At 41.4% G+C, this 27,472-nt stretch overlaps 1 long non-coding RNA gene across 1 annotated transcript; it reads left to right on the forward strand.

The window, feature by feature from the left end:
* The first annotated feature begins 2,498 nt into the window (after positions 1-2,498).
* LOC121816386 (uncharacterized) lies at positions 2,499-26,805 on the forward strand. The gene is made up of 5 exons (XR_009596423.1): positions 2,499-9,946; positions 13,251-13,319; positions 13,826-13,896; positions 17,104-17,230; positions 24,590-26,805. It is a non-coding gene; the product is annotated as an uncharacterized LOC121816386 (long non-coding RNA).
* The last annotated feature ends 667 nt before the right edge of the window (positions 26,806-27,472 follow it).

The following is a 27,472-nucleotide window of genomic DNA, read 5'->3' on the forward strand; positions in this document are numbered from 1 at the left end:
GTTTAGTAAGTAACCGGGAAGCAAGTCCAGCCATGGGGCCTTCTTCCCAGGGCCGCTGGAGATTTATTGGTAACCACTGACTACATCAAGATCAAAAGAATCAAAAGGGATTCATTTCTTAAGGAAACAGGAGTTAAGACAAGTATATGATTTTGCAATTTGTACACGTTACAGAACTTAAAAGTCTTATTGAATTGTAAACTTCCTATAGCTAGAACAAAAGGAAGGGGGAAGACAAGCTTGTATGAAATATGATTGATTATTACGAAAGAAATAGTTACTATGACTACGACTGGTCCCTGTGAACTGTCCAGTCCAAGTTCCACGTTCTTCGGTGCTCGCAGCAAGTTTCCAGGTGTCCCAATGTTCAGGCCCAATCTGTTTATCGAGGACGATTTGAGGACGAGGTGGGTGCCATTCCACTGTCAAGCCACCCAAGAAGTCCTTTGTCATGGTAATGTTCCATTATAGTGTTACTAACCTTCTATGCTACTTGAGTAGCATAATCACACACAGTGCTGTTAATATCATCTGAGCAGTTAGATAATCACATACCATGGGGTCCCCAATCGACAACTGTATGATTAGCCACAAACATTAATTTTCCTGATTTGGCCTGACATTTGTCCCAACGAACCAGAGTATATTTAAAGTTCTTATTAGTAAACCCTTTGCATAGTGTTCTTTTTTTTCCCTAACTCTTTCCCTAAAGTTTCAGTAGTATAAACATGGTTCACGGACAAAGAAAGGGCATAAAGAATCTAAGCAGTGTATGAAAGTCCTCTTTTGGAGGCAGGGTAAAAGCCCAAGTTTGTCTGCTATCATTTATGCATAGTTTTCCTGGTCCCATACCCAAAAGAAGGACTTCATAACCTAGAGAAATATTAGTTTCCCTTCTTCTTCAGGGTGTGAGAGCCCTTTAAGGGTCCAAGGAAAAGGCATATGTATGGAGTCATTGGTTAATACGATTGGTCCTTTCTCTGTCCATTCTACAACCTGAAGTAAAGGGGGTTGTGTATGTCAGCCCAGTAAGTGTGATTGATTGATTAGTTCAGCCTGATTGGGGGCAGGTACAAGCAAGCAGAGCAACAAAAATATTTTCAGGACTCTGAGGCATTCTCTATTGAGAAACTGGATTTTCAGATTGATGAGTAAGGGTTTTTATTTATCCCCAAGAGGGGAAATCATAAGGTTGATGCCACCAAGGGCGGTGCTTTCTGGAGATCTTTAGAGCCACCATGGCCTATATTGGCATTTCTTCCTCCTGGGGTTTTTGTTGTCTTGTTTCTGTGTTGAAGGCCAGGGGCCCCCTTGGGTCGGATCTTCCAAAGAGGAAGCCATGTGAGTTTGTTGGATGCATCTGGGGAAATACAAGCATACCCCTTTCCCTATAAGATTAATTTCCCAGATTTCCATTGTTTATTCAATCTATCTTGGTACCAAATGGGCAGAGGAAGAGAAGAGTCCTTCAGTTCCTCGAAATGTCTTTCTGCTCATGTCAAGATACCTCCTTGCGGTAAGTTTAAAAAAATTAAAACAAATAAAGCTATGTTAACAATAGTTATACACTTAAAGAATATATTGAGTTGGAATCTAGTAAAGTCTGCTCTGGATAAGGAAGATAAAAGTGTTCCTGTGTTTTCCCCTTTATTTAATTTTTTGTTTGTAGTTTCAGTGTGTAATGTGTTTGTTAAACTGTGTCTTGTGTTTGTGGATTATAAGAAGTGTCTCTAATATGTTTAGTAGAGAATGAATGTAAAAATTGTTTGAACTGCTTAGAAACACAGGCAGGGCCATTGTCAGTTTTTATAGACTTAGGTGTTCTCATTGCAAAGTAAGCTAACAGGTGGGTTATAATATGTCATGTAGTTTCATCTTGGAGAGCTGTGGCCCATATAAGGGAAGAATTTGTATAATCGAGACATGTAAGAAGGAAGAGGAAGAGAGTTCAGAGTAATGAGTTCCATCCATTTGCCATAAAATTCTCTTTCATTTCTCAGAAACCTTTTTTATATGTTTGTATTCATCATTTTATTTGCCAGTTCTTCCCTTTTTATTAACAGCATACATCTTCTCCTTAGCAACTATGAAGTGTCTTGTATATTAGTATTTTATTTTGGTGAATATATTTATTATATATTGTAATATATATTTATTTTTATATAAATATATGTATTTATATATTAATAGTCTAAAATCTCTTTAGTTTTTCGGTAAGAAAAACTTTTTCTAAGAGGAAGTTAGTGTTCAGTAATTAATGTTTAAAAATCTTACTTTATTGGAACTGACCTAGCTATTTAATAAACTTTTATTATTTCATTTAGTACAATTTTATGAATTTAAGTTAACCCAATCCTAAGGCATTATTTTAGGTAGAGATTTTGAAAATATAATTATTTTTATTAGAGTTTATCTAAAAGATTTCATCTCCCTTATATATATATGCATATATATATATATATATATATATATATGTATGTATGTATATGTAAAGAGTTACTTTTATGTTGGCAAACAGTTTACCTTAAATCTAGGCACAATAAAAGCATTATATAATGATGATTTAAGACATGTCTTAATTAGATTAGCAAACAATTATATTTAAATTATCAGTTCAGTTCAGTTCAGTCGCTCAGTCGTGTCTGACTCTTTGCGACCCCATGAATCACAGCACGCCAGGCCTCCCTGTTCATCACTATCCCCCGGAGTTCACTCAGACTCACGTCCATCGAGTCTGTGATGCCATCCAGCCATCTCATCCTTGGTCGTCCCCTTCTCCTCCTGCCCCCAATCCCTCCCAGCATCAGAGTTTTTTCCAATGAGTCAACTCTTCTCATGAGGTGGCCAAAGTACTGGAGTTTCAGCTTTAGCATCATTCCTTCCAAAGAAATCCCAGGGTTGATCTCCTTCAGAATGGACTGATTGGATCTCCTTGCAGTCCAAGGGACTCTCAAGAGTTTTCTCCAACACCACAGTTCAAAAGCATCAATTCTTTGGCACTTAGCCTTCTTCACAGTCCAACTCTCACATCCATACATTACCACAGGAAAAACCATAGCCTTGACTAGACAGACCTTAGTTGGGAAGTAATGTCTCTGCTTTTCAATATGCTATCTAGGTTGCTCATAACTTTTCTTCCAAGGAGTAAGCGTCTTTTAATTTCATGGCTGCAGTCACCATCTGCAGTGATTCTGGAGCCCCCAAAAATAAAGTCTGACACTGTTTCCCCATCTATTTCCCATGAAGTGATGGGACCAGATGCCATGATCTTCTTTTTCTGAATGTTGAGCTTTAGGCCAACTTTTTACTCTCCTCTTTCACTTTCATCAAGAGGCTTTTTAGCTCCTCTTCACTTTCTCCATGAGGGTGGTGTCATCTGCATATCTGAGGTTATTGATATTTCTCCCGGCACTCTTGATTCCAGCTTGTGTTGCTTCCAGTCCAGCGTTTCTCATGATGTACTCTGCATATAAGTTAAATAAGCAGGGTGACAATATACAGCCTTGATGTACTCCTTTTCCTATTTGGAACCAGTCTGTTGTTCCATGTCCAGTTCTAACTGTTGCTTCCTGACCTGCATACAGATATCTTAAGAGGCAGGTCAGGTGGTCTGTATTCCCATCTCTTTCAGACTTTTCCACAGTTTCTGCGATCCACATAGTAAAAGCTTTGGCCTACTCAATAAAGCAGAAATAGATGTTTCTCTGGAACTCTCTTGCTGTTTCCATGATCCAGCGGATATTGGCAATTTGATCTCTGGTTCCTCTGCCTTTTCTAAAACCAGCTTGAACGTCCGGGAGTTCACGGTTCACATATTGCTGAAGCCTGGCTTGGAGAATTTTGAGCATTACTTTACTAGCATGTAAGATGAGTGCAGTTGTGCAGTAGTTTGAGCATTCTTTGGCATTGCCTTTCTTTGGGATTGGAATGAAAACTGACCTTTTCGAGTCCTGTGGGCATTGCTGAGTTTTCCAAATTTGCTGGCATATTGAGTGTAGCACTTTCAGAGCATCATCTTTCAGGATTTGAAACAGCTCAGTTGAAATTCCATCACCTCCACTAGCTTTGATCGTAGTGATGCTTTCTAAGGCCCACTTGACTTCACATTCCAAGATGTCTGGTTCTAGATTAAAGATCACATCATCATGACTATCTGGGTCATGAAGACATTTTTTGTATAGTTCTTCTGTGTATTCTTGCCACCTCTTCTTAATATCTTCTGTTTCTGATAGGGTCATACCATTTCTGTCCTTTATCGAGCCCATCTTTGCATGAAATGTTCCCTTGGTATCTCTAATTTTCTTGAAGAAATCTCTAGTCTTTCCCATTCTGTTGTTTTCCTCTATTTCTTTGCATTGATTGCTGAAGAATGTGGTCCACTGGAAAAGGGAATGGCAAGCCACTTCAGTATTCTTGCCTTGAGAACCCCATGAACAGTATGAAAAGGCAAAATGATAGGATACTGAAAGAGGAACTCCCCAGAGCAGTAGGTGCCCAATATGCTACTGGAGATCAGTGGAGAAATAACTCTAGAAAGAATAAAGGGATGGAGCCAAATCAAAAACAATACCCAGCTGTGGGTGTGACTGGTGAAAGAAGCAAGGTCCGATGCTTCTTTCTGTAAAGAGCAATATTGCATAGGAACCTGGAATGTCAGGTCCATGAATCAAGGCAAATTGGAAGTGGTCAAACAAGAGATGGCAACGGTGAACATCGACATTGTAGGAATTAGCGAACTAAAATGGACTGGAATGGGTGAATTTAACTCAGATGACCATTATATCTACTACTGCGGGCAGAAATGCCGCAAAAGAAATGGAGTAGCCATCATGGTCAACAAAAGAGTCCAAAATGCAGTACTTGGATTCAATCTCAGAAATGACAGAATGATCTCTGTTCGTCTCCAAGGCAAACCATTCAATATCACAGTTATCCAAGTCTATGCCCCAACCAGTAGTGCTGAAGAAGCTGAAGTTGAACGGTTCTATGAAGACCCACAAGATCTTTTAGAACTAACACCCAAAAAGATGTCCTTTTCATTATAGGGGACTGGAATGCAAATGTAGGAAGTCAAGAAACACCAGGAGTAACAAGCAAATTTGGCCTTTGAATGTGGAATGAAGCAGAGCAAAGACTAATAGAGTTTTGCCAAGACAATGCGCTGGTCATAGCAAACACCCTCTTCCAACAACACAAGAGAAGACTCTACACATGGACATCACCAGATGGTCAACACTGAAATCAGATTGATTATATTCTATGCTGCCGAAGATGGACAAGCTCTAAACAGTCAACAGAAACAAGACCAGGAGCTGACTGTGGCTCAGATCATGAACTCCTTATTACCAAATTCAGACTTAAATTGAAGAAAGTAGGGAAAGCCGTGAGACCATTCAGGTATGACCTAAATCAAATCCCTTATGATTATACAGTGGAAGTGAGAAATAGATTTAAGGGCCGACATCTGATAGATAGAGTGCCTGATGAACTATGGAATGAAGTTTGTGACATTGTGCAGGAGACAGGGATCAAGATCATCCCCATGGAAAAGAAATTCAAAAAAGCAAAATGGCTGTCTGGGGAGGCCTTACATATAACTGTGAAGAGAAGAGAGGCAAAAAGCAAAGGAGAAGAGAAAAGATATAGGCATCTAAATGCAGAGTTTCCGAGAATAGCAAGAAGAGACAAGAAAGCCTTCTTCAGTGATTTAAATTATATTTAAACATTTTATTTAATGTTGAATTTTTTCAGTTCACGTGAACTTGAATTTAAATAGAGCTCATTAATTTCATATTATCCAAAAACCAAGACATACATTGAGTCATAGATAATTATACCTAGACAGATATAGCTTTCCACTTGACATTTAAAATATCTTTTTGATATATATATATCTTTTTTTTTTTCCCTTCGTTCCACCAATTTGTTTATGCCTGGAGTCCCAGATAGCGTGGGTTGTGTATCCCAGGGACATGATAAGAGTTAACTTTAGGTTTTTTCTTAGGGCTGTTTTTGTTTCCCAGGCAGAATTGGAGCTCCAAAAAAGTATTTTAACAAGTTAACCTTTTCCTAACTGCACATGTGAGAAGAACCGGCTTTGCAATTTCAAATAGATTTTATTTTAATCAGTTTTTTTCTGGAGTCTAAAGAATGAATATCATGGCCATTCAGTGTCAAAAATATCACTTCTCCTTTTGTAGTTACAGTATATTATTAATGATATATGCATGAAGGAATTGCTGTCATATTGGCTGTAAAGCCTTGGCCACAAAATTTTGACAAATAGTAGGACTGTTAGGTATACCTTCAAGTAACACAGTCTAATGAAATCTTTTATGAGGCCCGATGTAATTAGGAAAAGGGAGAGAGAAAGTGAATCTCGGTCTAAATGGTGTAAAGGTATATTTAAAATTCAGTCTTGTAAATCAGTAATAATAATGTGCCAATTTTGAGGAATAGTAGTAGGTGATGGGATCCCTGGTTGTAGTGCACCCATGGGTTTCATAGATGCATTAACTTTTCTAAGGTCTGTTAAGAGATGTCATTTGTTAGATTTCTTTTTATAACAAAAATAGGCGAGTTCCAAGAAGAGTAAGATTCCTCAATATGTTTTAATTCTAATTGTCTGTCTATAAGTTCTCTAGTAGCCTGTAATGTTTCTTTCGTAAGGGGCCATTGTTCGTGCAAATAGGCTTGTCATTTTCCAAGTTATTTTAATCATTGCCTTCTTTGTTAAATGAGCAGTGGCCCCTAGGAGAAATGTGGAATGTATATCTGAGTTTGCCATTGCATAAGTAAGTCCCTTCCTATTAGATTAAGGGGTGCATCTATCACATAAGGTCTTAATGTTGCAGGCTGGCCTTTTGGTCCTTCATATGGGTAGATTTGAATATTTTGATAAATTTCTTATACTTTGCTTTGAGAAATTCCTACAATTTGGCAAGAGATTTTTTTCTATAGGCCAGGTTTTGAGCCATAAGTGTTGGGAAAGAATAGTAATATCAGATGCAGTGTAGAGGAGACCAGAAAATCTTGTACCATTAATTTTGATATTTATATGTGGTCGGGCATATTGAGATACCAGTGATGTCCATAAGGATTGTTTTTGGTCTGCTGAATCTGCTTGTCCTTATGTTATTAGAAGAGTTAATAGAAATGTAAGGCAACAGAAGTAATTGAACAATTTTGTCCCCCTTTTTGAATTGCCATAGAATCTGAGATGACATCATCATTTATATCTCTCCATCCCACCGGATTCCCTGGATCATGGAGTGCCTCACTCCACAGCTGTTGAAGGACAACAGCTATAGGAGCATGGGGTTCACTCTCCATAGAGGCAGATGGCAAACGCCTTTGTTGTTCAATCACTGGCAGTGCTCTTGGTCAATGCCACTTTGTAGTTGACAGGCGTTTGCTATGACCAGTGCGTTCTCTTAACAAAATCGTTAGCTTTGCCCTGCTTCATTCTGTACTCCAAGGCCAAACTTGCCTATTACTCCAGGAATCTCTTGACTTCCTACTTTTGCATTCCAGTCCCCTATGATGAAAAGGACACCTTTTTTTGGTATTAGTTCTATGAAATCTGTAAGTCTTCTTAGAACTGTTCAACTTCAGTTTCTTTGGAATTAGTGGCTGAGGCATAGACTTGGATTACTGTGATATTGAATGGTTTGCCTTGGAAATGAACAGAGATCCTTCTGTACTTTTTGAGATTGCATCCAGGTACTGCATTTTGGACTCTTTTGTTGACTATGATAGCTACTCCATTTCTTCTAAGGGATTCTTGCCCACAGTAGTAAATATAATGGTCATCTGAATTAAATTCACCCATTCTGGTCCATCTTAGGTCACTGATTCCTAGAAAGTTGGTGTTCACTCTTGCCATCTCCTGTTTGACCACTTCCGATTTACCTTGATTCATGGACATAACATTCCAGGTTCCTACACAATACTGTTCTTTACAGCTTCAGACTTCACTTTCACCTCCAGAGACATCCCTAACTGGGCGTTGTTTCTGCTTTGGCTCAGCCTCTTCACACATTGTGGAGCTATTTCTCTGCTTTCCTCCAGCAGCACACTGGGCACCTACCATCTTGGGGAGTTCATCATTCGGTGTCGTATCTTTTTGCCTTTTCATAGTGTTGATGCCAGCAAAGTAATGCTCAAAATTCTCCAAGCTAGGCTTCAACAGTACATGAACCAGGAACTTCCAGACATTCAAGCTGGAATTAGAAAAGGCAGAGGAACCAGAGATCACATTTCTAACATCCGCAAAGCAAGAGAATGTCGGAAAACATCTACTTCTGTGTCACTGACTACGCTAGAGCCTTTGACTATGTGGATCACAACAAATTTTGGAAAATTCTTAAAGAGATGGGAATACCAGACCATCTTACCTGCTTTCCGAGAAACCTGTATGCAGGTCAGGAAGCAACAGTTAGAACCAATCATGGAACAATGGACTGGTTCGAAATTGGGAATGGAGTACAAAGAGGTATATCAAGGCTGTATATTGTCACTCTGCTTATTTAACTTAGCTTCAGAGTACATCATGCAAAATGCCAGGCTGGATGAAGCACCAGCTGGAATCAAGATTCCTGGGAGAAATATCAATAATCTTAGATATGCAGATAACAACACCCTTGTGGCAGAAAGTGAAGAGGAACTGAAGTGAAAGAGAAAAGTGAAAAAGCTGGCTTAAAATTCAATGTTCAGAAAACTAAGATCATGGCATGAAGTCCCATCACTGTATGGCAAATAGATGGGGAAACAGTGGAAACAGTGAGAGACTTTATTTTCTTAGGCTCCAAAATCACTGCAGAAGGTGACTGCAGCCATGAAATCAAAAGACACTTGCTCCTTGGAAGAAAAAGTATGACCAACCTAGACAGCATATTAAAAAGCAGAGACATTACTTTGCTCACCAAGGTCCATCTAGTCAAAGCTATGGTTTTTCCAGTAGTCATGTATAGATGTGAGAGTTGGGCCATAAAGAAGGCTGAGTGTTGAAGAATTGATGCTTTTGAGTGATGGTGTTGGAGAAGACTCTTGAGAGTCCCTAGGATGGCAAGGAGATCAAACCAGTCAATCCTAAAGCAGATCAACCTGGAATATTCATTGGAAGGACTGAAGCTGAAGCTTCAATATTTTGGCCACCTGATGCAAAGAAGTGACTCATTAGAAAAGACCCTGATGCTGGGAAAGATTGAAGGCAGGAGGAGAAGGGGACAGAGGATGAGATGGTTGGATGGCGTCACTGACTCAATGGACATGAGTTTGAGCAAGCTCCGGGAGATGGTGAAGGACAGGGGAGCCTGGTGTGCTGCAGTCCATGGGGTTGCAAAGAGTTGGACACAACTTGAGCTGCTGAACAACAACTCAAGAAGAGGAAGCAGAAGAGAGAGATAAGGACACTCTCCCCCTCCCCACTTCTCCTTTTATTATAAAACTGTAGCTCACTAATTACTCTGGGCGGCACCCTCTCCCCCTCTACTTATAAGCCTCACAAATGTCCTATCTTTTCTTTTTTTTTCAGTCAGCACAGGCTGCCATAGAAATGTGGTATTGATGTCTAGAGACACAAAAAGGATCTTGTTACTAGTGCAGGAGAGAGTAGATGGTATGTGAGAAGGAAGAAATTTTACTGTCTGAGTGCTGCTCACAGGATCTGAAAGTCGACATTCTTCTTAATTTGGGGATTTTTCTCCTATGTTCTAAGTCTAACCCTCTTAAAACTCAAGCCTATAAATTTAGGTTATTTTACCTGTTATTTATGTATTTTTTAAGAATAAATGCTTATTTATTATTTATTTGGCTGCAGTGACTCTTAGCTGTGGCAAGTGGGATTTAGTTTCCCATCCAGGAATGGAACCTGGGCCCACTGCATTGGAAGCATGGAGTCTTAGTTACTGGATCACCAGAGAAGTCCTCAAATATCTCTTAGCTGGTAAGTTTTGCATTGCAATGCCTGTTTTATGACTAAGTTTTAAAGTGAAACTGTGAGATCTCTATTGGGATATATGTATTGCTCAGGTTAATTTGTAGGTGAGCTCTGTTTAACTGTCTTTTTAAAAGTGCTTACAAATTAAACATTTCTAAATATAACAGAAATGAAGCTAAATGGATTTTGAATTTGTATGACCCAAGAAACGTATAGTATTAAATTAATATCTGGCATTAAAGTTTGTTGTTTTCTTGTTATTTAATAGAGACATGTCATTTAGACACATCGCTATTAAGCACAATGTTTTTATGGTACCCAGGTTTACTCAAAGGCAGTAAGTACATTTGTTGTGACGTTTGTCTGCAAAAAAATTAACTCATGGGCTTTGCTGGAGTTCAGCAATAAAGAATCCCCTTACCAATGCAGGAGACGTGGGTTTGATCCCTGATCTGGGAAGATCCCACATGCTGTGGAGCAACTAAGCCCATGCGAGCCAACTACTGAGCCTGTGCTCTAAAGCCTGGAAGCCACAACTACTGAAGCCCACGCCCCCTAGAGTCCGTGCTCTGCAAAAGAGAAGCCGCCACAGTGAGAAGTCAGTGCACCTCAGTAGCCCCTGCTTGCTGCGAATAGAGAGTCTGAGCAGCAGTGCAGACCCAGCACAGCCAAAAGTAAATAAATAAATATTTTCGAAATGCGGTTTTCACTTGCGGTGTACTTTGTACAGTTTTTAGTGATCAAGACACTCACTTTCCTGGACCAATTTTACAAGCCTATGTTATCAGTTAACCAGACTCATTTTACAAACAAATTAATCTAAACTTGGCTACATTTGGGACAAATGAGGGTGATTTAAGAAGAAAGGAATTATGTTTTAATAGAAATTAAATTTTAGTTTGGCTGAGATCAGTATCTGCTGTCTAAAACTCACTTTTAAAATGGCACTTTTGTCATATTCTTGTAATGTTTAATTGAGTTGTTAGGAAGATATTCTAGGCTTGGGTCTGAAGCTCAGCAGTGTAAGCTATCTTTGGATGCAGATCAGATGCCCATAATTTATATCCAGGGGACTATATGTCTAGAAAAAAAAACAAGACATCTTTTAAAGGACTGTGTCCAGCCTGGATAAATGCCTCTTATGAGGTAGTCTCAACATCCTGCACAAGGACACTGAAGCGAATCAGCTTCCAGGATTTACCCTCCCCCCCCCCCCCACCCCGCCCCCGACCCTTTACTTCCAATTTGCAGCCAGGCCAGCTCCTGAAAGCTCTCTGTCAAGGCCACTGGACACACACTCTGTATTATTCCTTTGGGACAGTTTCTCAGCCATTCACACCTGGCTGCGAGACTACTCGGATGGGATAACATCTAAAGCTTTAAGCAGAAGTCCTGATGAAACTGCGCAGTGAAGTGCGACACAGGAACGTAACATCTGGATAGCTAACTACTGCTCGAGGGAGGGGAATGGCAAGGACTGTCTCAGCCGGGGCTCCAGCCAAGGCCACTAGCCCAGAGTCAAGGGCACCCAAGGGTGAGGAGACTGCCCACTATATTCAGGAGCTCCTTCTCTGTACCCCGAGTTACCCAAGGGCCAAATCTCAGCCCAGACAGCACCTGCAGCGTGTGAGTTATGGACCAACTGCCCCATGGCTCCGCCTCTGTGAGAAGCCGCTTTCTACGTGTCCATCTTTCTCTGCGTCCATCTTTCTCTGCCTTTCTCCTTGTCCATCTCCTTGTCCATAAGTCAGCAGAAGATAAATTGATACATTTTTCTGAGAATCCTGAACTTTCCAGGATGGAGTTTACCCAGTTAATGAGATGTTTTGATCTCATCCAAAGGGAGATTTGCAGACTTTACTCCCCCACAGGCAGCTAGGGTCCATGCTGACCCAGGGGCTGCCCGAGCCCAACAGGGCCATGCGGGGAGTGGGGGGCACTGCCACTGTCCCTGAGGCAGGTCCATGGCTACATGATTGTTTAACAGAGGTTATGAAAACACTTGCAGTTAAACCTATCAATTATGAAAAAGTGCAGGTGGTACCACAGGGGTGAGATGAAAATCAGAAAGCATTTCAAGAGAGGTTGATAGAAGCTTTAAAAAATAGAGCAGGGGCTTTTCTGGTGGCTCACTGGGAAAGAATCCACGTGCCAATGCAGGGCACATGGGCTCTATCTCTAATCCAGGGAGATCCCATGTGTCATGGAGCAATTAAGCCCAGGAGCTGAAACTACTGAAGCCCAGGCCCTAGAGCCTGTGCTCTGAAACAAGAGAAGCCACTGCAGTGAGAAGCCCACGCTGAGAAAAGCCCACAAGCAACAAAGACAGAGCATAGACAAAATACATACACAGGAGTGTGGATCCCTTCTCCTCGAGGGACAGGCCCTTTCGGCTATGCATTTCATAGCGCACCCTGCCACAGACATCAGGAGTGAGATTCAAAAGCAACTGCTAGTCCTCAGACACCTATGAGCGATTTGCTCCAAGTGGCTTATTCAGTTTTCGATAATAGGGACATGGTTGAAATGGCTGAACACTCCCAGAGAAATACACAAAGGGCTGAAATGATGATTGTAGCTTTGTCCACTCAGAGACAACCAGAGGGGAGGTCAGCCTTTGCAAGCTAAGCTGGCCATGGTGGACCACAAGGCCCACAAGTACCCAGACCAACCCAGGATGCCCTGTGTAGACAGAAGGGCGCTGGAGGAGAGACTGTGGCGGACTTGCCCTTTGATAGACAGCCAGGGGACTGGAGGAGGAAATGCCCCAGACACCTGAGATCTATGGGGCCCCTCGGCCTTGGATGGTTTCCCCCACACTGAGGGGCCCTGAGGTCACAAGTGGCTCTGCCTACAGCACCATGTATATAACTAGTGCTGAAGTTTGGGGGGTCACTGAAGCGGGGGCCGAGATGGAATTCCTTGGACACCAGCGCAGTCCTTTCCATCTTAACTCGAAGGGCTGGAAGTTTTAACAGCCATAAAAAAATACATAATGGGAACATCAGCACCAACAGCAGGCCCTCTTTCCAGGAACCCGCTTCATGCTCCAACAATGTCCAGTGGTTTCTACATCAATTTCTGTGCCTGTCACCTCTCTTTTAACTCCAGGAACTTCCTAGTTAAATTAGGCTCCACTCTGATTCTTGAGGGACAAGGAAGCCACCCTTATGACCAAATGATACTAACAAAACTAAAAAACAGATTATTACTGAGATAAAAGACTTAATTGACCCAGCAGTACGAAACACTGAGGCTCTGGGTCTAGGTACAAATAAACAGACTGAGGCCTTATGTGATGCTCTTCCAGATTTGGAACGTGTTCTGAGCTACATAGCCCAGCTGGTAAAGAATCCGCCTGCAATGCTGTTACTGAAAGGTATGTGTTGGGGGTCTAGGCATGTTTGGTACCCCTCCCTCATCAGACAAACTCCTCAGGTTCTCCTGTGGGGCCTCGCCCCAGGAAAGTGCACAGAGCCACAGATGATTCCGATCTGGACCTTGCATTGAGCACCAGGGCTCTTAGCCTCCACTTGTGAGAATGAAACCAGGCCCTGGGGGAGGAAAGGGCACTCTGCTCTGAGTGGAGCTGGACCAGGGCCTGCTGTGTGACCTGAAGGGCATCGTGGGGTGAGCGGAGGTACCCCCTGCTGCTGTGTGCATGAGGCCTCACCAGGAGGGGAGTGTGATCCAAGGGAAAGTGTGGGAAAGTCCCATGTTGGACTCTCTGCAGGAGTTGACAGTCCTGAGTCCCTCCTGAGACAGTGGCCACAGGGGACTGTCTGTTCCTCATGGTGAGGGCTTCCCTGTGTGTGTGGTTGGGGCTCAGGAAGGGGGTGTGTTGACCCTAAGCATTAAACAGCATGTTTTCCACTTTCATGATAGAACTGTGAAGACTCACGGACGAAGAAGCCCAGAAGAGGAAAGAACAGGAGTCTGGCATGGCTCTTTCTCTGGTAAGGTCATATTCTCAGTGGATTCTCAGTCTGTCCTTCCTGAATTCCCCTTCTCTGGACTCGCTAATCATGTCTGACTCTGAAATATCCTGTCTGACTCTTGTACACCCACACTCACCTGGGGCCTTCCCTCAAGGCCTGTTTTCTCCACTTAGATCCCATCTCCCCATGACCTGGTGACCTGGCCTTGTGAGGAGGCTCCCCTGGGCACCGTCCTGGGCAGGGCTTCTCACTCACGGGTTGGAGACGGGGTCTCGGTGCTGTGGGGCAGCAGGGGTTGCTTAGGGCCCATCTGGATGCGCTGTCTGCTCTCTGTTAACCAGGGTAGAGAAGCTGTAGGTGGACCTCAGGTATTAACATGTACAGTGCATGGTAAAATCTGCAGGAAAGGCCAATGAGGGGAAATCAGTTCTGACTTTTTACAGAACATTAAAATTAAATGAGCACCTCCTTGAAAACTTAAGTGTTTGGGAATGGAACGGAACATTCAGAAAGAGATGTCAGGGCTAGGGAGTGTTTCGTTAGACCATCTAATTTAAACTGTAAAATCAGGCTTACTACTTTTTTCTTTCTTTCTTTTTTGACCACATGATGCAACTTCCAGGGTCTTAGTTCACTGTGTAGGGATCGGACCTGAAACCCTGCAGTGGAAGTGAGGGATGTTAAGCACTGAACCATGAGGGGATTCTCCAACTTTACTAATTTTGATTCAGTATTTTCTTAATGGAATAAAATGATAAATTTTTGATGTTGTTAATAAGAACATACCTAAAATTAATTATAAAAACCACATTATAATTTTTAAAATATATTTATTTCCTGTACTCTGACTTCATTGCTTGAGTGTCTTTTCCCTCTATCTGGCAAGTGGTGGCCACTCTCTGGTTGCGGTGCGCTGCGGTGCGCAGCTTCTCATTGTGGTGGCTTCTCTTGTCTTGCAGCCCAGGCTCTAGAGCAGTAGATTCACCTCCTGGGCTCTACAGCTCTGGATCAGAAATTGAGACTCATGGGCTCAGTTGCCCCTCAGCATGTGGGTTCTCTGACCAGGCAACAACCTACATCTCTTGCATTGCCCAGTGGATTCTTTACCACTTACCCATAGGGAGGCCCACATATTTTTCAATACAGGTATTTTATAAAGATTGAAAGAAATCTGTATGTTATTTTCTGCTTGTATTACTTTTTATTTATTTATTTATTTTGAACTAGAATAAAATAATGTTGAGGAGTTCCCTAGTAGTATAGTGGCTAAGAATGTGCCTGCAAATGTTGGGTGCATGGGTTCCATTCCAGGTCCCGGAAGATGCCCCAGAGCAACTAAGCCCATGGGCCACAATGACAGAGCCTGTGCCCTAGAGCCCAGGAGCCATTACTACGGAAGCCCTCACTCTCTAGAGCCTGTGCTCCAAAACAAGAGAAGCCACTGCAAGGAGAAGCCTGGGCACTGCAGCTGAAACTAGAGAAAGCCCACTCACAGCAAGGACCCAACATAAGCAAAATAAATGAGCTTGAAAAAGAAATAGAATGTTGATAGAATGTTGAAAAAGTTACTGAATGAAGATGTAAAATAAAGAAGAGAATGGGAACCCACTCAGTATTCTTACCTGGAGAATTCCATGGATAGAGGAGCTGGCGGGCTGCCCTCAGCGGGGTTGCAAAGAGTCTGGCATGAGTAAGCAGTAAACAACTTCTACACACAGTGGATTGAGCTCTGAAAAACAAATGTAGGTGTCTAACTTTCCTCTTGCAGATTCTTAAGTGACTTCTAGTAGCTTTTGGAATAAAGTCCTAAATCCATAGATCTTGCATAAATTAGCCTCTGCCTGGCATCACCCCATGTACATTCCCTGTGTCCCGTCACACTGGCTGACTTTCTGTTCAGTAAATATCTTCGTGCCTCAGAGCTGGCACTCAGGCTGTTCTCTCTGCTTGCAACACTCTTCTGTTTCCCACCTTGCCAATCCTAAGTTTCTTCCTCACAGAGACCTTGTCTGATTTCTCAATGTAGCTTAAGACTTTCTGTTTAATCTTGTCTTAGCACCAGGCCTGTGTCAGAGCACTTATTTCAGTAGTTACATTAAAATTGTGGATGAAATTGGCTGGCTGGCTGCTAGATTGTAAGCTCCATCATGTTCACTGCTGTATTTCAAGTTTGAGGCACAAAGCTGATGCTGAATGAAATCCGATAGAATGAAAGAAAAAAAAATAATGACAACTCTTATTTCAATCAATTGTGTGTTTACACACGCATGCATGAATGCATGGATATGTAGCTCCATGGTTTTATTACAAAAACATCATCTCATAAATAATGGTGTATGCTTTGTAGCAGTTTCAGTTGTATCTTAAGTGTATTTCATGGCGCTGATTTTTCTACATCATCCCATGAATGATGTAAACTGTAGTCAGAGTATTGACATTGTGTGGGTTGCCATGGAGAAGGTGTGACCCTGTATCGTGACCATTTATGCTGTTCTGTTGTATTTCAGCTTCCTTGAACTTGTTTCAGGTATTCTCAGGGAACTCTCTGTGGATGCTCTTTCCTTCTCTGCTAGTTAACTGGTTGATTCTTTAGGTTCAGTTGTCTCTCCCAACCACCTGAGCTCAGGTGCTGTTGCCTCATTTCTTAACTGTTTGATCTGAGTGATTTCTTAGAGTGAAAGATTTTTCTCCCCAGTAAGGTGGACGCGATCTTTCTCTAACGTGCTGTTATGTTGATGACAAGTTCATCCGTGTGAAGTCTTTAGAGTAATGCTTAGTGTGTAGGACGTGCTGAAATACCTGTCGTTAGTGTGATGTTGTCATCATCATCACAATGTGTGTTCTTTTACAGTCACTGTGGACTTGTCGTCTCTGAAGACCCCAGTCTTGCTGTAACTCATCTAGATAGTGACACTACATCACTCAGTGTGTTGAATGTAACACTTCTGCATAGGCAACCCAGTGCTGGTTTTAATTTGTGTAATTTTCATGTATTTTCCACATACATGACAAATCCATGTTGATTGCAGTATGTCGTAATCCTAGAGAAAAAGAGGAAATTTTAAATTCGATTAGAGACCAACAGTTTGCTTCAAGCAGCTTTTAATGGATTTATCAGAATATTACTTCAACTGAGTTGAGCTTTGCCCCTCTCACCTCTTCTCATGTTGTGTAAAACTAAGAATCCTCCTCAGGGCCCATTGGTGGAATGTGTTTTCATTTCAGGCACAGTTGAGCTTCAAGGATGTGTTCCTAGATTTCACTCCTGAGGAGTGGGAATGCCTGGACCCTGCCCAGAGGACCTTGTCCCAGGATGTGATGGTGGAGACCCTCAGGAACCTGCTGTCTGTGGGTGAGGATCACTTCCCTCTGAAGTAGCGATCTGCCCTGGGGTACCTCTGCATGTTCCCTCTGAACCTTTTGAGATCCCCTGTTTTTCTTGACTAAGCTCAAAAGCTTGTTGACTCATACATATAAAGCTTCACGATTGGTATCAGGAGTTTAAACTTGTCTTTCCTTCAGGTGACCTGCCCACTGTGTGATACACAAGGAGTTTCTCCACCGCGCTAGTGTTTATAAAGCTGATTTCAAACTTTGAAATATCCAGATGCCTGTTTTCTAGCCCTGTGTTCTTGATTCAGTAGTTCTTAGGTAGGAACTAGATACCTGCTGTTCCCTGTGCATTCAGAAGGCGGCAGATAGTAAATTCATTTGAGAAGTATTTTTCTGTCAGTTTGTAATGTCCTCACTCCTTGGCTGACAAAAGAGCTGGATTCTACACCTGCCAATGCAGGATACACAGGTTGGATCCTTGGTCTGGGAAGATCCCACATGCCACAGAGCAGCTACACCTGTGTGCCTCAACTACGAACCAGCACTCTAGAGACAGAAGCTGCAACTACTGAGGCCACATGGGACAAGTACTGAAGCCCGTGCCCAGGAGAAACCGCAGCAGGTGAGGACCACGAGCACTGCAACTGGAGCGTAGCCCCTACTTGCTGAACTTGGAGAAAAGACCAAGCAGCAATGAACACTCACCCGATCCAGAAGAAATGAATATACCAATCTATGAAAAATAACAGATACATTTATTTAAAAGAGAGAGAGAGAGGCTGGATTCTGGAAGGAGCCACAGTATATAGCATTACTTCTGAGTAGGAAGCTCTGTTTCTGATCTGAACGTTATCTCCATTCTTGTGGCCCAAGGAAGAAGACCCCTGGATTGCGGAGAATGAGATGCTAATAGCAAACATCCAGATGAGTGGGAAAGTATCCACAGTGTGATCACAGGTCAACTGTCACAAGGACAGAGAGGAAGCCACACCGTTCATGGGGTTTGGGAAACTCTCCAAGTGGGAGGAGAGTTCTGTGAGAAAACAGATGTTTAATGTTTGTGAACTCTCACAGGAGATTTTTCTTCTCTCTACTTAGGGCTCTGTTCTTCGACATGTGAAATGTACAGCACCCACGACTGCTGCTGTAGTACCCACAGAGATGAAGGCAAGGTCATTTTTCTTAGGCCTGTACTGGGTCTTTTTTGCTGTGTGGACTTTTGTCTATTTGAGACGAGTAAGGGCTACTCTCTAGTTGCGGGGAACATGGTTTCTCATTGTGGTGGCTTCTTTTGTTGTGAAGCCGGGGCCCTAGGCACACGGGCTTGCGTAGTTCTACCGTACAAGCTCAGCATTTGTGGCTCATCACCTTATTCTCCGTGACATGTGAGATGTTCCCAGAACAAGAATCAAACCCATGTCTCCCGCATTACTAAGCAGATTCTTACCCTGGAGACACCGGGGTGTTCAGTTCAGTTCAGTTCAGTCGCTCAGTCATGTCCAACTCTTTGTGACCCCATGAATCGCAGCACGCCAGGCCTCCCTGTCCATCACCATCTCCCAGAGTTCACTCAGACTCACGTTCATCGAGTCCGTGATGCCATCCAGCCATCTCATCCTGGGTCGTCCCCTTCTCCTCCTGCCTCCAATCCCTCCTAGCATCGGAGTCTTTTCCAATGAGTCAACTCTTCGCATGAGGTGGTCAAAGTACTGGAGTTTCAGCTTCAGGATCATTCCTTCCAAAGAAATCCCTTGGTTGATCTCCTTCAGAATGGACTGGTTGGATCTCCTTGCAGTCCAAGGGACTCTCAAGATTCTTCTCCAACAAAACAGTTCAAACGCATCAATTCTTCGGTGCACAGCCTTCTTCACAGTCCAACTCTCAAATCCATACATGACCACAGGAAAAACCATAGCCTTGAGTAGGTGGACCTTAGTCAGCAAAGTAATGTCTGCTTTTGAATATACTATCTAGGTTGGTCATAACTTTTCATCCAAGGAGTAAGCGTCTTTTAATTTCATGGCTGCAGTCACAATCTACACTGATTCTGGAGCCCCCAAAAATGAAGTCTGACACTGTTTCCACTGTTTCCCATCTATTTCCCATGAAGTAATGGGACCGGATACCATGATCTTCTTTTTCTGAATGTTGAGCTTTAAGCCAACTTTTCGCTCTCCTCTTTCACTTTCATCAAGAGGCTTTTAGCTCCTCTTCACTTTCTGCCGTAAGGGTGGTTTCATCTGCATATCTGAGGTTATTGATATTTCTCCCGGCAATCTTGATACCAGCTTGTGTTTCTTCCAGTCCAGCGTTTCTCATGATGTACTCTGCATATAAGTTAAATAAGCAGGGTGACAATATACAGCCTTGACATACTCCTTTTCCTCTTTGGAACCAGTCTGTTGTTCCATGTCCAGTTCTAACTGTTGCTTCCTGACCTGCATACAGATTTCTCAAGAGGCAGGTTAGGTGGTATTCCCATCTCTTTCAGAATTTTCCACAGTTTATTGTGATCCACACAATCAAAGGCTTTGGCATAGTCAATAAAGCAGAAATAGACGTTTTTCTGGAACTCTCTTGCTTTTTCCATAATCCAGCGGATGTTGGCAATTTGATCTCTGTTTCCTCTGCCTTTTTAAAACCAGTTTGAACATCAGGGAGTTCACGGTTCATGTATTGCTGAAGTCTGGCTTGGAGAATTTTGAGCATTACTTTACTAGCATGTGAGATGAGTGCAATTGTGCGGTAGTTTGAGCGTTCTTTGGCATTGCCTTTCTTTGGAATTGGAATGAAAACTGACCAGGGTGTTAGGGAGATTAAATAAATAGTCTTGTTTAGGCTTCAAGACAAATCATGGCATTCCTCTGGCATTGCTTCCAACCTGCGTGGAAACTGCCCTGAGTTTGAATGTCCTGACTGTCTCCTGTGAGTGCAAGTCTTGCAGCACCATAGATAAGATGGAGGACAAATATTGAGATTGTTCAGCCTTTGTAAGTGCCCTTGCCAACCAACCCCAGGCTTAGCACCATCCAAGTTGGCTCCTGGATCCTCCTCTCTGCCTACCGTGAGGTAAATAAAGGCAACTTAAAACTATCTAAAGAGAAGTTACAACTGAAAAAAGAACTATGCAATTTGTGAAGATGATTATCCATATTACAATGTCACATTATATTTTGGCTGATCAAATCTTCACTTTTTAAGTCGACTCTCTTTAGCCAGCCCACAGCTCCAGCAGCACCCCCTACTGCCTTTCTCTCTCCATTCTTTGTCCTGTTGTGGCCTTACAGCCCTCCCAAACCCTCTGTCTCCCTCTCCATCAGCCGGTCCCCTTCTAACTGCCCCAGTCTCTGAGTGGGAAGGGGGAACCCAGGTTCCTCCACTCTAGCAAGTTTGTTTACCCCTTTAGATTCTTCTGATCAAACACCCGCATCTCCTTGGAGGGACGTTCCAAGATTTTTATCAGTCCTTCTGGCCCTATTATCACAGTCAATTTGACCACTATTTGATCTGTATTTTAGCCATAAATCTATGACTATAGAAAGGAAAGATAACTTGTTTGATACAGGATAGCCATATTGATTAGACTCTGGAGAAAACTGGTTAAGATGAATTCTTTTTCTTTGAAAGTGCAAAACCGGTTCTTTTTACAAGTGGAATTAAAAACAGAAAGCTTTTTTAGAATGCCTGCCGGAAAAAAAGCTGAAAGTTAACCTTTGCCAGGGCTTCCCAGATGACTCTAGTGGTAAAGAACCTGCCACCCCTGGGGGAGACACAGGAGACGTGGATTTGATCCCTGGGTAGGGAAGATGCCCTGGAGGAGTAAATGGCAACCCACTCCAGTATTCTTGCCTGGAGAGTCCCATCATGGACAGAGGAGCCTGGTGGGCTAGAGCCCACGGGGTTGCAGGGGGTTGGACAGGACTGAAGCGACCCTGCATAGCATGCAACCTATGCCATGTCCTTGAAGTACGTAACCCATTTTTCCAGGGATGTCAGTCTTGGGCAAATTAGAATTTTAAACCACGGGGAGGGGGGTGGGAAGAAAACGGTGAAAGAGACATTTTAAATCTCAAGCAGGAAAGTTGAGAGCTCTCATGTCTGTCGATCTGCATGTATGTTTGTCTCAGTGTATGTCTTTGTTTTTGGATAATATTGCTGAGGTTAATTTGTAAATGAGCTCTAATTCAATTGTTTGTTAAAATAAAAAAGTAAGCACGTACAAATCAAACAATTACAAGAGAAATTAACCTAAATGATTTTCAGGTTCGCGTGAAGTGGGAAATATTCAATATTGAATATCTAGTATTAATGTTTCTTTGCTAATCTAATTAAGATTCAACATTGTCTAATACTTTAATTGTACCTAGGTTTAATGTTAAGTAAGTGTCAACACTTAAAGTAACTCGAGTGAAGAAACTTTTAAGGAAAGAATGCAAATGCAATTGGAGCTTTTAGATAAACTCTGTTAGGAATGATTATACTTTAGAAATGTCTGTCTAAAATAATCTCTCCAGATTTGAATAACCTGAATTTCTAGGGTTGTTCTAAACTAAGAGATGCAAGTTCGTTGAATATCTAGGTCATTTCCAAATAAAATAAGATTCTGAAACACAGATTACTGAAAACACATTTCCTCTTACCGGCAAACTAAAGAGATTTTGGACTATTAATGAATACGTTTGGTGCCACCCTGAGATATTCTCTATAAGAAAGCAAATATTCTTAGACATTATCACTGTTATTTATGTTCACTAGTCTACAAAATGCCAATGTAATGGACAGCTCATGGTTGCTTAAGGAAAGTAAGACATGTGTTTTTACTAAGAAAGGTATGAGAAATGTGGGCCAATCACCTTGCTTTGTCCTCCCTGGTTAGTTTGTCTCAGGATCCTCCCCTTGAGTACACAGGCACACCCTGGATCTTGAAGTAAAGGCTTCTCAGAGGAGCAAAATTCATTATGGCCTGGACTGATCCTCTGACTTTTAATTCCAAGGCGCCTACTTGTGTATCTTCTCCTTTATCAGACAGGGTTTTTTCCTTTCTTTGTCCTTGCCATGATTGTTCCCTTGAATTAAGAGACAAACTGCCTGTTTACCCTGTTTTTGTTGGCTGTAAATTCCTCAACAGAGCCCACCTATCTCTTGTCTCAGGGCATGCAAGAGGAGGGTAGCTGATTGTAGATGTCCAACCTGCAGCCCTTCCAAATCCTACCTCAAAATTACATTTTATTAAAGAAAACACAAAGTACTTCTGACCTACATATGGCTGTTTCTAAATGAACAAAGTGATTTTTTTTTTTTTTTAAAGAAAGAGGTCTCATGGAAATTGGACTCCAAGAAAAGAGGTCCCAAAGGCAAGGTCTTTATATGTTTTGCAACAATCTGTCATTTGACTCCTGTCAATTTTGTTGCTTGACTTTGGGTAGCATGTGAGGAGCTATTTCACAGGGATTTACTTCCCCTTGTCCCCCTCCTGTGGTAATTAGTGCTGTTAGGTGGCATAGACTCTTGTGTGTTTTATAGAAAAACATTAGAAGTTTTTTTTTTTTTTGCTGTGCCACATGGCAGTCTGCTTCTTAGTCCCCATTCATGGATAGAATCTGTGCCCCCTACAGTGGAAGCACATCGTCCTAACTACTGGACCACAGGGAGTTTGCCTCAAAGGTTACTTTTGCTTAAAAGATATATTTACTTCCTGTCATGCTTATTGCCACATGTCTCATCTACATTACATCTTGTATGTTGTTATTTTACATTTTGTTCCCAAGAGAGTTGTCTCTGACTCTAGTTAACTAGGTTTTCCAATCACATTCCTTTATCTTTATAACATTATGTTAAAGATTTATTTAAAATTTATTTGTTTTTGGCTGCACTGGGTCTTTGTTGCTTCAGGGGCTTTTCTCTACTTGCAGCGAGCAAGGGCTACCCTCTAATTGCAGTGCATGATTTTCTCATTCTAGTGGGTTCTCTGGTTGCAATGGGTGGTCTCTGTGTGTTTGCAGAGTAGTTGTGACTCCCCAGGTCTAGAGCACAGAATCATCACTTGTGGCCTACAGGCTTAGTTGTTCTCAGGCATGTGGGGATTTCCCGGATCAGGGATCAAACCTGTGTGCCCTGCACTAGCAGGCGGATTCTTTACCTCTGAGCCACAAGGGAAGCCCCAAAACTTATTCCTTTACATGTATTTTGGAGCCAATGAACTGGGTGAGTTTAGGTTACTGTGTAGATAGGGAGTTGATGTATTGAATGATTATTGTGTAAGCAGAGAATGTTTCACTTATTTTTTGTTTTGAAAAAATGAAGGTCTTTTTGTATTACACAATAGAACTTACATGAACCACTTATTAATGTTTCTTATTAATAGTGGTAAAATGCCTATATGTCTATCTACTGATAGATTTCTAAGAGGTATTTAGAAAAGTGTTTATTTTTTTATTTTTAAAATTATTTTGGGGAATTCCCTGACAGTCCAGTGGATAGGATTCAGTATCTTCATTGCAACGAGCATGGATTTAATCCATGGTCAGGGAACCAAGATCTCATAAGCCACATGGTCCAGTAAAAAAAAGAAGAAGAAGAAGAATATGGATATATATGGATATATATATAGTTTACAAAATTCTTTATTTTCTCAGTGCAGTATTTGTGGAACAGTTACTAACTGCCATTTGTTTTTCACATTATTCATTAGAATGCTTCTTTTGCATTGTTTACCATTCCAGTGTATTGCCTGATTGATGCTAGTTTGCTCAGGTGCTCAGTCCCGTCTGACTCTTTGTGATCTCATGAAATGTACCCCACCAAGCTTTCCTATGCATGGAATTTTTTCAGGAAAGAATAGTGCACTGGGTTGTGATTTCCTGCTCCAGGGGATCTTTCCTACCCAAGGATTGTATCCCCCTGTGCCGTGTCTTCTGCATTGGCAGGCAGTTTCTTTACCACTGAGTCACCTCTTTAGTCCTGTATGTTCTTTACCTTTTAAATATGTATAAGTATGCATAAAATGTGTGACATATACCATTCGTTTCTCCTCAATTATGAGACAGCAGTGTGTTTAGTACAAAGTAGGATGAGCTTGGAGGTCATGGTGGGAAAATACGTTTCCTTTGTGAACTGACATGAGTTTGCATAAAATGAATGTTTTCTGGTTGTGTTTGAAACTACACTACCCTAAAGTGAATTTAAATTACACATGATCACTCTTTTTTAAAGAGTTCTATTCCTTTAGTGTTCTATAGTTTTAAGATCATCATTACGAAGATTCGTAATTCTGTTCAGGATGGATATGTCTTTTGGTACAATATCATGTGTTTGACAAGAAATAATTTATTTATGAATTATAACTAATAGAATACCTGTGGTTCTTTATGTCTTGTAGATATGTCTCATATACATATGACCAAGAAATTACAGGCAAAAGCAAAGAGTGGGAAAGGGGAAATTTTTCAAAGAGTGATGTTTGGAAGAGCTGAAAGCCTTAAAATCAAAGATTTTCGCCTCAGGAAGATCCAGGAAAATATACATGACTTTGATTGTCTGTGGACAGATGATGAAAGAAATGACAAAGGAATGTCTACATCCCATAACAAAACCTCACTGATGGAAGAGACCATCATAGTAGAAGTGATGCAGGAAATAGACCTTTTGAAAGGCCTGGATCCACCTTTCAGGATGAATTGCAGATGGTACAATCTGAAGGAATAATTTTTGAAAGTAGTCAAGTTGTGGCAAACGTCAGCGCCTCAGGTTTATCGTCTCAGAGAACTCGTAATGTCTGCAAAGGCTTTTCTCATAAACATGAGAATGCTGTTATGCACCCTTCAGAACTGCTACTAGACCACGAAACACAAAAGAAAAGACCTGACAAATGTAATGAGTGTGACATAACCTTTCTTCAGGACTCAGAACTCACTAGACCACAAAGAATCCATACAGGAGGAAAACCATATGAATGCGATGTGTGCGACAAGGCTTTTAATCAAACTACAAAACTTGCAATACATTGGAGAATTCATACTGGAGAGAAACCACATAAATGTGATGTATGTGGCAAGGCCTTTAATCAAGCTGCAAAATTTATAATTCATTGGAGGTATCATATGAGAGAGAAACTATATAAATGTGATGTATGTGGCAAGGCTTTCAGGCAAACTTCAAACCTTGCAGTTCATCAGAGAATTCATACTGGAGAGAGCCTTACAAATATAAAAATTGTGACAAACCATTTAGGCACAGTCATCCATAACTCATCATCAGGCAGTTCAGACAGGAGAGAAACCTTGTAAGTATGATGTACATGGCCATCATTTGAAATGACGAACTTAGAAACCATCGGAGAATTCATACTAGAGAGAAACATTAGAAATGTGACAGTTGTGAGAAACATTTTAGTGCAAATGTCGTGAGTGTGACAAAGCCTTTAGTCAGTGTTCAGGCCTTATAACACAGAGAATTCATACTGTATAGAAAAGATACAAGTGAAATGAATGTGGCAGTTTCTAGTGCATGTTCAGCATTAGGCAGTTCCTACAGGAGAGAAACCACATAAATGCTATTATTTGGCAAACTCTTCAGTCACAAGGAATGACGTTGCAGATCATCTGAGAATTTATATGGCAGTGAAAACTTAGACATGTAGAGAAAGTGGTAAAATATATCAACTTTTTGACCCTCAGAAAATTCAGACTAGAGGAAAACTACACAGATGTGTTAGGTGTGGGAAAGGTTTGATTCTGTGTTCAGGCCTAACTCGCCATCACTTAATTTTTTTTTTCAATATTGTGATGGTTTTTGCTGTACATCAACATGAATAGGCCATAGGCATACATATGTCCCTTCCCTCCTGAACCCACCTCTGTCACCACCGTATTCCTCCAGATTGTCCCAGAGCACTCGCTCATACATCAAACTCCCACAGGCTCTTTTACATATGGTAATATATATGTTTCAGTGCTAATCTCTTAAATCCTGCCATCCTATTTCTTTTGTTGTTTATTTTTTTCACTAGTTTTTCCTTGGCGTTACTTTTCTATCCACATGTTATGACCCAGATTTAATGTTGAATTTACATTTCTTTCCTGCCTTACACTAACAAATACATAAGTCAGTGGGTTATTTTGAGACTTTTGTAACATTAAAATGCACGTAGACAATGACAGGGAACATAGTAGGTGCCCTGTAAATGTAAAGACAGTTCCTTTAGCACTTGAGTTCAGTCAGATAATATATGTAGAAATATTTATAAATAGTGCCAAGTTGAAAATTTTGGTGAAAATAAATTCTAATGTCTTAAGACTTTATATTTTACAATGTGCTTTGTTGTCCACAACTGACAGATCTTTCAGAAACAGACAACAAAGAAATGAGAGAAAATATTTTACAATTTTTCAACAAGAAATAAGTTGCCTAATTACTGTGAAGTGATCTTATAATAATTTGACATTCCATTACATTGAAGTACTGACTTAAGTATTATATATTATGATGTAAACAAGTTTTTCTCATATAAGTGTTTGAAGCTTTGTCATCATAAGCATGGAACAGAAACTTTTATAAAGAAGAGTTCATTTCTCATTAAAAGTTTTTTTCTCTCTTTAATAATCTTTAAAATTCATTTTTGGCTATGCGAAGTCTTCATGGTGCTGGCTTCTTTCTCTTTTTGCAGCAGCAATCGGGCTATGAATTCTCCAGAGAAACTTGACTGGGGTATGGTTGGAGACTAGCATTTTGATGCTTCTTTTGGTCAGTCCAGAGGAGTCAGTTTTTTTGTTTGTTTGTTTTGCTTTTGGCTGTGCTGAGCCTTTTTGCTGCACGTGGGCTTTCTCTAGCTGTAGCAAGGAGAAGTGAGTTTCTAGTTACTTTTGTGCAGGCTTCTCATTGCTGTGGCTTCTCAGTCCAGAGGACTCAATGTCTTTTTTTGTTGTTGTTGGCTGTGCTGAGCCTCTTTTTGCTGCGCGTGGCCTTTCTCTAGTTATAGCAAGGACAAACGACTTTCTAGTTAGTAGTGTGCAGGCTTCTCTTTGCTGTGGCTACTGTTGTTGCAGAGCACTGGCTTTAGAGCACAGGCTCAGTACTTGTGTTGCACGGGCTTAGTTGCTCTGAGGCATGTGGTATCCTCCCAGACCAGGGATCAAACCTGGGTCCTATGCATTGGCAGGTAGATTATTTACCACTGGACCACCAGGGAAGTTCTACTCATGTCGTTTAACTGGGCTCTATGTATGTTAAAACACTGCCAAACAAAATGGGGGTCATCACCCAG

Source organism: Ovis aries, chromosome 14, assembly GCF_016772045.2.
Source record: "Ovis aries strain OAR_USU_Benz2616 breed Rambouillet chromosome 14, ARS-UI_Ramb_v3.0, whole genome shotgun sequence".
In the NCBI taxonomy this organism is placed as follows: domain Eukaryota; kingdom Metazoa; phylum Chordata; class Mammalia; order Artiodactyla; family Bovidae; genus Ovis; species Ovis aries.